Source organism: Mustela erminea, chromosome 18 (assembly GCF_009829155.1).
Source record: "Mustela erminea isolate mMusErm1 chromosome 18, mMusErm1.Pri, whole genome shotgun sequence".
Classification (NCBI taxonomy): domain Eukaryota; kingdom Metazoa; phylum Chordata; class Mammalia; order Carnivora; family Mustelidae; genus Mustela; species Mustela erminea.
The window spans coordinates 11,527,781-11,542,237 of record NC_045631.1 but is presented as its reverse complement, the minus strand read 5'-3'; the positions used below and the strand labels follow the sequence as shown (position 1 = coordinate 11,542,237).

The 14,457-nt window shown below is 38.1% G+C and overlaps 1 pseudogene; it reads left to right on the top strand.

Moving 5' to 3' along the window:
- The first annotated feature begins 3,087 nt into the window (after positions 1 to 3,087).
- Positions 3,088 to 3,811, top strand: LOC116577947 (annotated as a pseudogene).
- The last annotated feature ends 10,646 nt before the right edge of the window (positions 3,812 to 14,457 follow it).

Below are 14,457 nucleotides of genomic sequence, written 5' to 3'. Positions count from 1 at the left end.
GTAGTCAGGAGCTTAGATTAGCCCAGTACTATGTCACAAAGCCTGTAGCATTTACTTCCCCTCATCTAATCATGCAGGCATTTTCTCATCTCCTCTCATGACAAGATGAAGGGAGACTACAGTATAAGAAGATACCTTGAGAGACCATAGTCACATGAAATTTATTACAGTATACTGTTATAATTGTCCTATTATTAGTTACTGTTGTTAACTTTACGGTGCATAATATATAAATTAAAATTTATCATAGGTATGTGTGTATAGGAAAAAGAGAACCTATAGGGTTCGATACAGTCCATGGTTTCAAGCATCTGTTGAGGATCTTGGAACACATTGCTTGTGGATAAGGAGGAACCACTGTGTTTTAACAGATTTAGTTAGTAAAGCAGATACAAGGGTTTCTCTCACTAGACATGCCACATTGTAGAAACATTATGTCTTTGTGAGATGTTTTCTGAGGAAGATAATTCTCCAAAAATTCCTTATGTCATCAGAGTTTATGCTGTTTTCTGGAGTGGAAGGCTATTATTCCTATTTTGTCAAAGAGTATGTGTGGCTGAGGGGCTTCATAAATGCCAACAGCAGCTCTCCAGTGTGACCAAGACCATAACCTGAATCCTTTATTATAGATTCTCTTTTCAGTCTACACCATTGCTGTACAAAATTACAACAGTTCTGTAACACACACACACACACACACACACACACACACACAAAAAGAGGAAGGAAAGCCAAACCCCAAGCTAGTAAGTCCTAAATTAGATGTAAACCCTTTAAATAGTTTCTGGATATGAAACTAATAAAGTTTATTTGCCCTGTTGGATGGAATGCTAAAAAGCTATTTTTGTTGGATTGTGAAAATTCATTAAAGTCTCTACATGAACAGCAATAAAAGTGTACTATCTATTGAAATTTACCTGTTAGCTGATTTTGCCCACAGTTTTCAGGTATGAGACTTGGCATTTCAAGAAAATTAATGACCATCCTATTTTGGGCCACCAATTCCTTGCAGTTGATTATTATTCCCCAGAAACTTCCCTGATCCAAGTCTTAGAGCCAAACTAATTCTTTAAGAAAATGTAATAATTACGAATAGGTGTCGTAACTCCATAAAGTCATAAAATAGATGGAGCTTCCAGTGTTTGATAAATTAAGAGAATAAATGAATGATTTATACGTAAAAGAGCAAATGAACATCAGTAAGAAGTAGTACATTCACTCTTCCACCTGCCAGAAGTATCACCTTCGTGGTTGTGGGTAATGCCGATTATTGAAACAATTAAGCAAATATGGGAGAAAACCATGGACTAATCTACCGAATGACCAATGTGTCCATGTCTATCCTGTGTGTGACATTTCCATAGATTCTGTGGGAGCTAAAGATAGGTTTAAAACACATCTAGTATTTCTAAATACTTCACAATTTGACTCATAAAGCAATACTTGATACAGACAAATAGAATTTTAGATCATGAATTAAATAGGGAAAGTTTTATAACTGGAGGAGAACTTAGAGATCACCTAGCCTAATCTACATGATTAAAGAAATAATTTAGTGAGATTTTAAAATTAGTTGGTTCCTTATAATTGTAACTGACGTGACAGGCTCAGTCTTCTATTTTTTTTTCTCCCTCATACTGACTGCTGTGGTCTCAGCTGAGCATCTAAGTTGAGTTATGAATTCAATTCATAATTGAATTATGAATAAGAATTGAGTTTTCAATACATATGTTGAAATCCTCACCCCTAGGGCAAAAGCATCAGGAGGTGGGTCTTTTGGGAGGTGACTGGGTTATGAGGGTGTTGTTCTCAAGAAGGGGGTGATTGCTCTTTAAAAAGGGATCTCACAGAGCTCCCTTGTCTTTAGTCATCTATAGGTGTCCCTTTACTATGGAAGGCTTTTGGTTTTAGAACTTTCTGGAAACTTAAAAGGGGTGTGAGTGGGTAAAGTTCAAGCATCAAGTGCTATCTCTTTTGTTGACACAGCTTATAACCCCTTCCTTAAGCCAAAGGAAGGGTTCTGCTTAGTGGAATGGATAAGACTGTTTCTGGGAACAGAGGCACAGATGTTCAGGAAGGGCAAGGTTTAAGAGCAATTTGATTTTTTTTTCAGTGTTCCAAAATTCATTGTTTATGTACCACACCCAGTAAAATTAAAAAATAAAATGAAATCTTTTAAGAGAGAGAGAGAGAGAGAGAAAAGAGCAGTTTCAATGATCCTGCTGTCTGTGGTCTGAAAAACAGAGGAGTGACAGAACTGTTGCTCTTTGGCAATCTCTTAATTTGAAGTTCATCGACTTCAGAGATCTGGCAACTCTCTAAATGCACATGAAAGTATTTTCCTTCTAGAGAAAGAGTGTCTACGTTTTTTCAGTTTCTCACCCACATCTATTATCCCCCTGAAGTTAAGAACCACTTATTTCCTGAAGGCCTGAAAACACAATAAAGTCAAACCTCAATTTATCTTGCTACAAAAGATAAAGCTCAAACAGTTCATTTATTAGTTCACTAAAAACAAACATTGAGGGAAAAGATGGATAGCAGGAGGGCTCTGGGAAAATGATCACCTGATTTTGGTTCTTTTTCTCTTTACATAGAGATACTCACAGGCCTACCAAGCACAGGCTGCTTTTCCTTCCAGCACCCAGGAGAGTCTAGGCATTCAGAGCTCTCCGCACCATGACCTGGTCCCCATGAGCTGCCAAAGATAAATGGCAATGTAAGGTTCTTCTAGATGAGGAGGTAAAATAGAAAAACTACAGCACAAGTCCAGTGCAAAAGAATTGTTAGAAGAACAGAAGAATGATTAAAACAAAAACAAAAAAACTGCTGTTATAAGCAACAGATACGAGGCTTCTATGAATTTGAATTTGACAGCATGATATCTGAATTAAACAACTATGCAGGTAAATTGAAGGTAAGCACGGTTGTTACTGATGCTTCCATGATCAGCTGCAAGGAAAACCTCAAAGTACAGTACAAGGGGAAACCCTGGCTGTAGGCAGCTTGGGGCAGGCAGAGCCCCACGACAGGGTGAGGCCAGGAGGGCGCGGGGAACTACACAAGCCCCTGGACATAAAGGAGCCCATGCCGCCAGGGCTCTCCCCAATCCCTGTTCATGGTGGCGGCTCTTCTTGTGGCACTTTCCCGCATTCCACTGCCTCTCAGCCCACCAGATGGTATGGTATGGCCTCCTCACCTGTGCCTGGAAGGGGAGCGTCGCCCGGTGGTCTTCAGTGACCAACATGTGCAAGTGCGTTCCACCAAGGAGGCCTTCGGCTTCGAGGTGACCGTGGTCGCCCCCACCGTCCGTCACGCCATCAGTCTGCTCATGTCCGTGGCCTTCCTCACCCGCTGCCTCCTCTGCTGCGTGAAAAGGAGCGAGCAGCGAGGGACACGGCCACCCGGCTGTGGCTCCCGCTGAGAACCGGGCACCTGGAGACGGTGCAGGACGTTTACCTGGGCCCTTGTCAAGAGCCCGAAGAGCAGAGTGGCAGCGGGGAGCCGGGAGCAGACCCAGCCGCCGCCCGACCACCGCAGCTTCTCCGCAGAGCTGGACAAGGGCTCCGGAGGGCTGCCCGGCACAGCCCGCGGCGTGGACTAGGATCCCTGTGCCCGCCATCCCGGCGGCTCGCCTGGCTCACAGGACATGCTTCCCAAAAGGAGAACCTGGGTGCACCCCGCCTGCCCCACCTTGAGGATGTCCCGACAGCACGCAGCCTGCGTCCCCCGGGGTGACGGAGGGTCAGGTCTGACCGCATCGCCAGCCACCTGCTCCTGGACGTGTGTCCAGCCTGAGACTGGTCGGTGAAATCAGTGTCCGGGCTTGGCGATCCCACAGGGAGCAGCGCTGGGGACTCCTGCGGGATGTCCTGTCCCAGGGGAGCTCAGCTGGAGCAGTTTTTTAGATGTTTCCCTAAAACTGTCGCGGCGGTTCTGGAACCAGCTGGGGCCTCCGTCTAGCGGAGCCCCTTCACAGTGGCTGCAGACGTTTTACGCAAATCTAGCTCTGCTTGGTGTAGGAAGCCGACTGCAGACTTCCCGCAGCTGCTGCTGGCCGCCTGGTCGTCCTTCGAAGGTCAGGGCCTATGCCTGCAAGCAGGGACCTCGCAGGGGTGCTGCATCCTTTATCTGCAAAGGAGTCATGAGGGAGGAGAGATATGGAAGAAACAATTCTTATACTGAAAAAAAAATAAAGGTGACTTGGATGTATGATTTAAGGATCCCCACTATGGCAATAATTGGCATTTCTGAAGTGAGGAAAAAAAAAAAAAACTAGAAAGACATTTATCCGAAGTCAATAAATTCTTGAGACTGTAGATTGTAAGGCTGCCTGAATTACAGGCTTTGCTGATGAGAAAAGACCTGGGCATGTATCAGTCAAATCCTGGAACTTTTAGTAAGGAAGAGAATATTAGGAACCTCTAGGCAGGAAGAAAAACCAACCGACCAAAGCAAATTATCAGTGAAGCATTGGACAATGGCATCCTGTCTAATTTTTAAAATTATTTCCTGAAACCTGACAGATCGTGGAATAACAGCAGTGAGCGAGCTGCAAGCTAAGCTGTTGGGAGGTAAGATACCATGGGCTGGAATGATAGAATGAGAGACAGGTGAGCGTAAGTAGGAATGCAGAGTATATCAACTATGCACCTTAAAAAAATACCTTGTGAAAATGACTGAACAGTAATTGAACCACAATGGAAATCTTAAGGTGGAGAAAATAAAGCAGCAAGGCAACTGTGGGGAGCAGCAATAAATGTCCCTCCCTTCTGTCATCCCTTCTTCCTTCCTTCTTAACTTCTTTCATGTTTCCATCTACACATCTATCTGAATAGAATTTATCATCTTGAAGTGTGATCCATAAGTATTATGCAAGGTTTTTGAAATAGGAGGGATACGCTTTAAGGAAATTTCTTTTCCTTCCTCCTTCCTTCTTCCCTCCTCCCCTCCCTCCTTCTTCCTTCCTCTCCCTCCCTCTCTCTCTTTTTCTCTTTCCTGCCCTCTCCTCTCCTCTTCTCTCTTCTCCTCTTTTATGGTCTTTCTAACCAATTAGTCTTTTTTTTTAATTAATTTTTTATTTTTTATAAACATATATTTTTATCCCCAGGGGTACAGGTCTGTGAATCGCCAGGTTTACACACTTCACAGCACTCACCAAAGCACATACCCTCCCCAGTGTCCATAATCCCACCCCCTTCTCCCAAACCCCCTCCCCCCAGCAACGCTCAGTTTGTTTTGTGAGATTAAAAGTCACTTATGGTTTGTCTCCCTCCTAATCCCATCTTGTTTCATTCATTCTTCTCCTACCCACTTAAGCCCCCATGTTGCATCACCACTTCCTCATATCAAGGAGATCATATGATAGTTGTCTTTCTCTGCTTGACTTATTTCACTAAGCATGATACGCTCTAGTTCCATCCACGTTGTCGCAAATGGCAAGATTTCATTTCTTTTGATGGCTGCATAGTATTCCATTGTGTATATATACCACATCTTCTTGATCCATTCATCTGTTGATGGACATCTAGGTTCTTTCCATAGTTTGGCTATTGTGGACATTGCTGCTATAAACATTCGAGTGCATGTGCCCCTTTGGATCACTACGTTTGTATCCTTAGGGTAAATACCCAATAGTGCAATTGCTGGGTCATAGGGCAGTTCTATTTTCAACGTTTTGAGGAACCTCCATGCTGTTTTCCAGAGTGGCTGCACCAGCTTGCATTCCCACCGAGAAAGGGGAACCCTCTAACCAATTAGTCTTAAGGGCAAGGAATAAACCTCACACTGAAGAAGTCTACCTTCATGAACATGGGTGTTTCTTCTGCCATGTAAGTGCTCCTTTTCTTTGTTTTTAAACCACTTTATTGAGTATAAGTATTTCATGTCTACAACTTGATGGAGTTTGATGTACACACCTGTGAAACCATCACCATAATCAATACCATAAACATATCCATCAACTCCAAAAGTTTCCTTCTGACCTTTTTACTCTTAGTTTTTATATTTGTGATTTGGGGACCATGAAGTATTGGTTCTTTTGTATCTGGCTTATTTCATTTAATATTCTCTAGGTTCATCCATGGAGTCACATATGACAGGATTTCTTTCATTTTTAAAGGCTGCATAATATTCCATTGTATATATATACATCATATTTTCTTTAAGCATTCATATGTCATTGGACATATGGGTTGCTTCCATGTCTTGACTATTTTGAATAATGGTGTAATGAACATGGAAATACAGATTATCTCTTTGAGATCCTGATTTTGATTCTTCTGGATATATGCCCAAACATGAGATTGCTGGATCATATGGTAAATCTATTTTTGATTTTTTGAAGAATTCTTATACTGTTTTCCACAGAGGCTGTGTCAGTTGACATTCCCACCCACAGTATAGAAAGATTCCATTTTTCTCTATATCCTCACCAACAAAGTTATCTTTTCTTTTATTGATAACAGACATCCTAATAGGTGTGAGGTGATATCTCCTTATGGTTTTGATTTGCATTTTCTGATGATTAGTGCTGTTGAGTATATGTTCATATGCCTCTTGCATGTCTTTTTTGGAGAACTGTCTATTCAGATACTTTACCCATTTTTAAAATGGGCTATGTGAGCTTTTTATTTTGTGTTTGTTTTTTTTTTCCCTATTGAGTGCTTTCTTTGAGTTCCTGAGATAGTTTGGATATTAACCCTTTATCAGATACATGGTTTGTGAATATTTCCTTCCCTTCTGTAGGTTGCTTTTTCACTCTGTAACTTTTTATTTGCTGTACATAAGTATTTTAGTTTGAAATTTTTAATATTTACTATATTAGAAAAGCCAGAAAAGCCTGGGAATTGGTGATTTCGGAGAGTGGTGGGAAGTAGAAACATTCCATGGTTTTCATCAGGGGCAGAAGGTCAAGGAGGGAAGGGAAGAGGGGAATGAAGATACTCTATGGGCCTCGTCTTACTGGCTTTGAGAGAAAAGTAGAGGTGAAGCAGAGCAACCTGGTAGGGAAAGAGTCATTGGGGACATAGTTGACCAAGAGTGTAGACTGAGCTACAAATAAAATGTAGCTACATGCTATGTGCAAGAAAATAAAATCTCATTTAGGCCATGTTAACAATTAAAATGAAAGATTGGACAGAGAGATAGGATATTATTTCAAATTAAAAAAAAAGAAGGAGTGTGTAGTGGATCTTTGTAGCTGCTAGGCAGTCCAAACACATAAAGATAAGAACAAGGATAGAAGGTCTTAACAGTGAGATTACAGACTGCATTGGGTCAGTATGACCTCTGAAACAAGAATCTGTTATTTTCTAAAAGTAAAAACCAACCATAATAACTGCTTTCATCTGGATAGTGTTTAAATGAACATCTGACACTCAAAAACACTGTTACTAGAACATACATAGCTTTATGACATAAATGTATGCTAGTTAAACAGTATCAAGACTCATATAGAGAGTAGCTCATAGAACACCTTTCCCAAAAAGAGGGCATTCTTTGGCCATTCTACGTAGTATCTGGAACATCTAATTTCTGATATATGCATGCAATTTGTTTTATGCAACAGATGATAATATTAACAGACAAGGTCAAATTTAAAGTTAACTGTATTGGAGGGTTACATTATGCAATAACATAATATTATGTAATATTATATAATAACATTATATAATAATAATTCATAAACTCAAATTTAAAGTTAACTGTATTGAAGGGTTACATTATGCAATAACATAACATAATATCATGTAATATTAAATAACATTATGTAATAATAATTCATGAGCTCAGAAGACTATATTACATTTCTAAATTTGTTTGCATAGCAGCTAACTATACAAAGCAAATCAATATAACCTACTGTGTCAACACATTGAAGAAAAAAATTGTAATTATACCAATAGATGCTTAAAAGTCATTTGGTAGAAAACATCAGTCATTTCTAATAAAACTACTGAGTAAAATAGAATGTAATGAAGTATGAAAATATAAAGCCATTCAGAAAGTACTTTGAATTTAAAAACATGAAAACTATTTTAATTAAATTAGTTACTAGATAGGGGTGATCACTATTACCATTATATTTAACATTATTTTGGAGGTGCTAGTGAATGTAGAAGGTATGAAAAGAAAACAGATATAAACTTTGAGAAAAAAATACAAAATTATCTTTTTATTTTTTGCTGATGATATTATTATACATCTAGAAAAGTCAAGATGCCCTAGTAAATGTTACTGTATTTAAAAAGCAGAATTTGTCAAGGGCATGGATATAAGATAAATTTTTTAAATTTATCTACTTTAGCAAAATACATAGAAAGGGTAAAATTTTCCTACTTACAGTCACTGAAAAATATAAAATACTTAAGAATAAATTTAATAAGAAAGACAAAGTATCTCTATAAAGACTAAAAAGTTTTACTGAAAGGGGCTCATGTGTGGCTCAGTCAGTTAAGTGTACAGCTCTTGATTTCTGCTCGGGTTGTGATTTCAGGTATGTGAGATCAAGCTCCATGTCAGGCTCCATGCTGGGTGTGGAGCCAGCTTAAGATTCTCTCTCTTTCTCTGCTCATCCCTCCCCCCTCCTTTTTATTTATTTATTTATTTTCTCTACTGAAATAAATTAAGTAAGATTCAAACAAATGGAAAGGCATATGTTGGATAAGAATACTTAATGCAACACATATTAAGTCCATACAACTAATGGGTGTACAAACATAATATGCTAAAATTAGAATTGGCATTCTTTTGGGGCATTTTAAAAAGGAGGATAAAGGGGTGCCTGGGTGGCTCAGTGCGTTAAAGCCTCTGCCTTCAGCTCAGATCATGATCTCAGGATCCTGGGATCAAGCCCCACATTGGGCTCTCTGCTCAGCAGGAAGTCTTCTTCCTCCTCTCTCTTTGCCTGCCTCTCTGCCTACTTGTGATCTCTATTGATCAAATAAAAAAATAAAATCTTTAAAAAAAATAGGAGCTTAAAGTCCCTACTGAAGAATAATTGCCCCAGGATAGCTCAGAAAATGCACAAGGGAAGAATAGTGGGAGGTCTTATCTTACTGGATATTACTATGAATAATAAAGGTATTGTGTCGCAGTCGTATGGTATTGTTAGAGGAATAGAATAAATAAAGAAAAAAAATAAATAAAGAATAAAAATAGAATCAAACCTTTTAAAAAATAGAATAGAATAGAATAGAGCAAAGAAAGAGACCAATGAAGATGATAGTTTAATGTATTTTTAAAGTGGTAGCTCATTTTAGGGGGAAATGGATCAATAATTTAATAAATGGTATTTGGACAACCAACTATCTGGAAGAAAAGAAAATTGGATCCTTATCTTATTCTACATTTTTTTAAAGATTTTATTTATTTATTTGACAGAGAGATCACAAGTAGGCAGAGAGGCAGACAGAGAGAGAGGAGGAAGCAGGCTCCCCATTGAGCAGAGAGCCCGATGTGGGGCTCGATCCCAGGACGCTGAGATCAGGACCTGAGCCAAAGGCAGAGGCTTAACCCACTAAGCCACCCAGGCACCCTCTTATTCTACATTTAAATGTAAATTTTAGATGGCTGAAAAGCTTACATAGTAAAAATAAAATTGCATAAATCTTGTAAGAAAATCTAAAAACTAAATGTATAAAATCTGTAGACCAAGAAACATATCTTCCAAAAGCTATGGAAATCCAGAATCTATAAAATATATAAAAGAGAGACAGGGGTGCCTGGGTGGCTCAGTCAGGTAAGTGTCTGCATTTGGATCAGATCATGATTTCAGAGTCCTGGCATGGAGCCCAACCTCGGGCTCCCTGCTCAGTGCTTCTGCCTGCTTCTCCCTCTGCCCCTCTCCCTCCCCCTATTCATGTTCTCTCTCTCTCAAATAAGTAAATAAGACCCTAAAAAGAAAAAGAAGAAAAGAGAGGCATATTTAAATTTATATTTTAAAATTAAGACCCTTGATATGACAAAAGATCTCACAAACAAAACAAAGACAAACATTCAACTTAGAACAAAGTACTTGTAACTGATGGGTCCAAATATTTGACAAACATTTGACAAAAAAAATAATTTGACAAAAAAAAAAAAAAAAAGAACTCAGTTGAAAAACGGACAAAGAACAGTGAATGCAAATGGCCAAAAAATTTATTAAAGATTCTCAAATTCATTATTAGTAAGAAAAATTTAAATTAATGTAAAAATAAAATTCCCTTTACATCAGACTTACAAAAATGAAAAAGAACTATGATAACTGTTATTGGTGGTGGGGGATAGGATTACTGTCATGGCTGACAGAAATATGGGGTGTTCTAGGTTTTGGCAAATCCATCTTCCAACATTTATTAAATTTTTAAAAATATGTATACTTTTTGGCCCAGCAGTTCCAGCTCTTGGACTCTTTCCCATAAAAAGAAAAGCATCAGTATGTAATGCCATGTGTTTGTAGTGGCAAAAACCTCATTAGAAGTAATGAATTACTGCAGCATCTTTTGACTTGTAGTGATTTCCACAAAGTATTTTTGTGAGAGAAGAGCAAGACACGGAAAGTTCAAGATCCTCTTTTGTAAAATTACCAATAATACTCACATATGTAGACATATCTACATATTTTTTTTTAGATTTTATTTATTTGACAGAGATCTTAAGTAGGCAGTTAGGCAGGAAGAGAGGGGGAAGCAGGCTCCCCACTGAGCAGAGAGCCAATGTGGGACTCGATCCCAGGACCCTGAGATCATGACCTGAGCCAAAGGCAGAGGCTTAACTCACTGAGCCACCCAGGAGCCCCTACATGTACATTTCTATATAGGATTATATGGCCAGGGATTATGTGGAAACCTAGACTAATGTGGGGATTGGAGAGAAAGAAGATGGTAGCTAAAGAAAACAATCCCTTTTTTACTTATAAAGGATGAATACTAGCCATAGCTGAGGATATAAAATTTCATGATCTGAATTGTGAATAAAATTCCCAATGACGAATTCAATCAACTGGAGCCTGTCAAATCACCCACTTAGGAGGATATAGACTTTTGGTATTTGTGTATGTGTGGAAGTGTATGATTTTTTGCTTATGTTTATTTATAGTCTCACATTTTTGGAAGTAGATGTTTTAAAACCCATACATAAACAATAGATTTTTAAAAACTTTAAAAAGATATTTTATTTATTTATTTGACAGAGAGAGAGAACATAAGCAGAGAGAACAGTAGAGGGAGAGGGAGAAGCAGGCTCCCTGCTGAGCAGGAAGCCCTGCCCCAGGACCCTGGGATCATGACCTGAGCTGAAGGTAGATCTTTAATCAACTGAGCTACCCAGTTGCCCCTAAAAACTTTTTTCTAAAACAGTCATACCTATAATACCCTAAATAACATTTATAAATATATGTCTTATATTTCATTTTAAATAACTGATGGAAAAGTAAAAGTAAAGGATATACTTTTGATGTTAGAAGACAGTCTATTAAAGACTGATGAAATAAAATAAATATTTTCTTCTTCTATTTATATAGTTATTGTTCCCTTCATGTTCTTTTACTACTTTCAACCAAAGGAAAAACCTCTGTTGAACATTAAAATTGGACGATAGAATGCTTTTGAAGAAATACTGAGAATGAAAGCCAGACATTTTCTAGGCATCAGTATCAGTTTCAGATGATCTTTAGAAGAAAAATCAGGGATGTTCTTTTGCTGTTTGTCTAATTATCTGAGGTATTTAAAAACTCAGAGTTGTTTAGAGAGGTTTCAACATTTAGATCTGTCAACTCTTAAATTCATATTCCAATTTCAGAAGTATTCTTAACTCAAGTTTTAGACCAAGGTATGGGATGTAGAATTTCTGTTCATAATTATCAAGTCAAAACCTTGTCAAACCTCATTTGAGGTAGTGTGACATAGATGTGGACTTCTCTCACCTCACCTCCAACTCCTCACCACAGCAATGAAAAGTGTATGCACTGACACATTTTACTTTGATAAACACCTTGACTTCTTTGCTCTGCTTTATTGAATTCAAAGAAGCATATATGGCCAGTTTCAATGAATGCAGAATAATCTATAGGAGAACTAAGCCTAAGTCTTCAGAAACAATTCAAATAACAGTAACCATCTTTGGAGAAGATGGCCTAAAACCGACTTTGAAAGAGAAAATTAAAATATTTAAACTTTGGAGGTGTACCTAAAGTACTCACAGGATAAATGCAAATTCAATTTACAGTAAGAAATTATTCTCCTACTAGTTTGGCACTGAAAAGTGCATGTTGACAAAGGTATGGAAAAACAAGAACTCTCATGTATTACTGGTGGAAATATACCCTTCCAACTTTTTTGAAAGGTAGTTTCCAATATCTGTAATGATTTAAAATAAACAGAATCTTCAACCCAAAATTCACTCTTCTGAAATTTTTCTACAGATAAACTTTTTATGTGTATGCACAAAGACGGTCATTGTAATATTTATTGAAGTAGCAAAATATTGGAAACAACCTGGATGTCAGCCAGTAGGGATCTGGTTAAATAAGCTATGGTATGGGGTGCCTGGGTGGCTCAGTGGTTTAAAGCCTCTGCCTTCAGCTCGGGTCATGATCCCAGGGTCCTGGGATCGAGCCCTGCATCGGGCTCTCTGCTCAGCAGGGAGCCTGCTTCCTCCTCTCTATGCCTGCCTCTCTGCCTACTTGTGATCTCTGTCAAATAAATAAAATCTTAAAAAAAAGGAAGTTATGGTATAACTATAAAATGGAATCTTATGTATAATTTATAGAGGAAAGTGTCAAATCTACATGTGTCAATATAGAAATATCTCCAAAATATTTTATGTATTTAATTTTTTTTTTATTTTTAAAAAAGATTTTATTTATTTGAAATAGAGGGAGCATGAGCAAGGGGAGGAGCAGAGGGAGAGGGAGAGAGAATTTCAAGTAAACTCCACACTTGGAGTGGACCCTGAAGCAAGGTTCAATTGCATGACCCTGAGGTCATGACCTGAACCAAAATCAGGAGTTGGACACTTAATTGACTGAGCCACCCCTCCAAAATATTTCAAAAGAGAAAGCAATGTGGGTAGGGTATGCTTAACATTTGTGAAAAAAGGAAAACATGCATACATAGTATTTAAATGAATACTTAAATATATATGTGTGTGTGTGTCTATATATACCTAGAAAATATATACATGGAATATATGAACTAATACTAAGGCTCATCTGGGAAGGCAAACTGGGAAACTGGAGGTTGTGGATGGGCTTAATTATATATTCTTTTATACTTTTTGAATTTAAAAAGATAAGCATTTATTTATCACTTAGTATATTCCAGATTTTATGCTTATTTTATGGATGAGGAAACAAGCCCAGTAAAGCAAGTTGCTTGTGTTTCCACAGCTGGTAAGTAATGGAACCAGTGTTTGCATGAAGGCAGTGTAAGTTCAGAGCCTACCTTCTTACCTAAACATGAATACACATGACCTCTTTCCACAAGTTAAAACAAAACAAAACAAAAACCTAAAGTTCATTCACTAAGTTAGAAAATCCACAATAGTGGATACCATTTAAGAGGTATCATTTCATTTGTGCTTGTGTAATTGGGAAATGGTTTCTGTTTGGTTAAAGTTTTGGGTTGCACCTAGTAAATCCTTCTCAGTCTTGGACATGTTGTAAAAGTCATTTAGAAAAATCTTGAAACTACGTAGCTGCTCCCAACTGGACTATGTCACATCCAGCTGCTTATGTGTCTCTGCTCTGAAGTTGTTAAGTAGCAGCCTTATGGCCCCAGGAGCTGAAAAAATATGATAACATGTGCCACATCATTGAAATTTACATTTGCTTGACATTGCGTGAACTAATCTATCAGCGCATGGGCAAAACTGATTCCAGGTGTCCGTAGTTTCATTTCTGTCTGATTAACCTATAAGTGGTTTTGCTTCTTCCTGATGAGACACTCTTTTACATAAAGCAGGGAAGTTAAGGAATGAGCATAAGACAGAAAATATTACCAATTGGAAAGATCCAGAGGAGTTAGGACCAAAAGACAAACTTTAAATCTTGGCTGATTATATGGCTTTGGACAAATCGCTTAACTTTCTGAGCCTCAGTTTACTATCTATATAATTAAAAATGCTCCAGGTGGTGGGTATTATAGAGGGCACGGATTGCATGGAGCACCAGGTGTGGTGAAAAAATAATGAGTACTGTTTTTCTGAAAATAAATAAATTGAAAAAATTAACAACAACAACAACAACAACAAAATGCTCCTACCAACCACAGAGGTTGTTACGAAGATCAAGTGAGGTAACATGTTAAAGTAACTAGCTCAATACCTGGTAATGATCAATGTCTTCATGAATTAAGAGCATTCAACTCAATACGTAGTACATGGCTGCTTCTCAAAATAATGAGCTAAATCTGAATTTGAGTTCCTTGAGAGTAGGCACTCATAGCTGTTACTTGACTGTATAAATCACTGAAT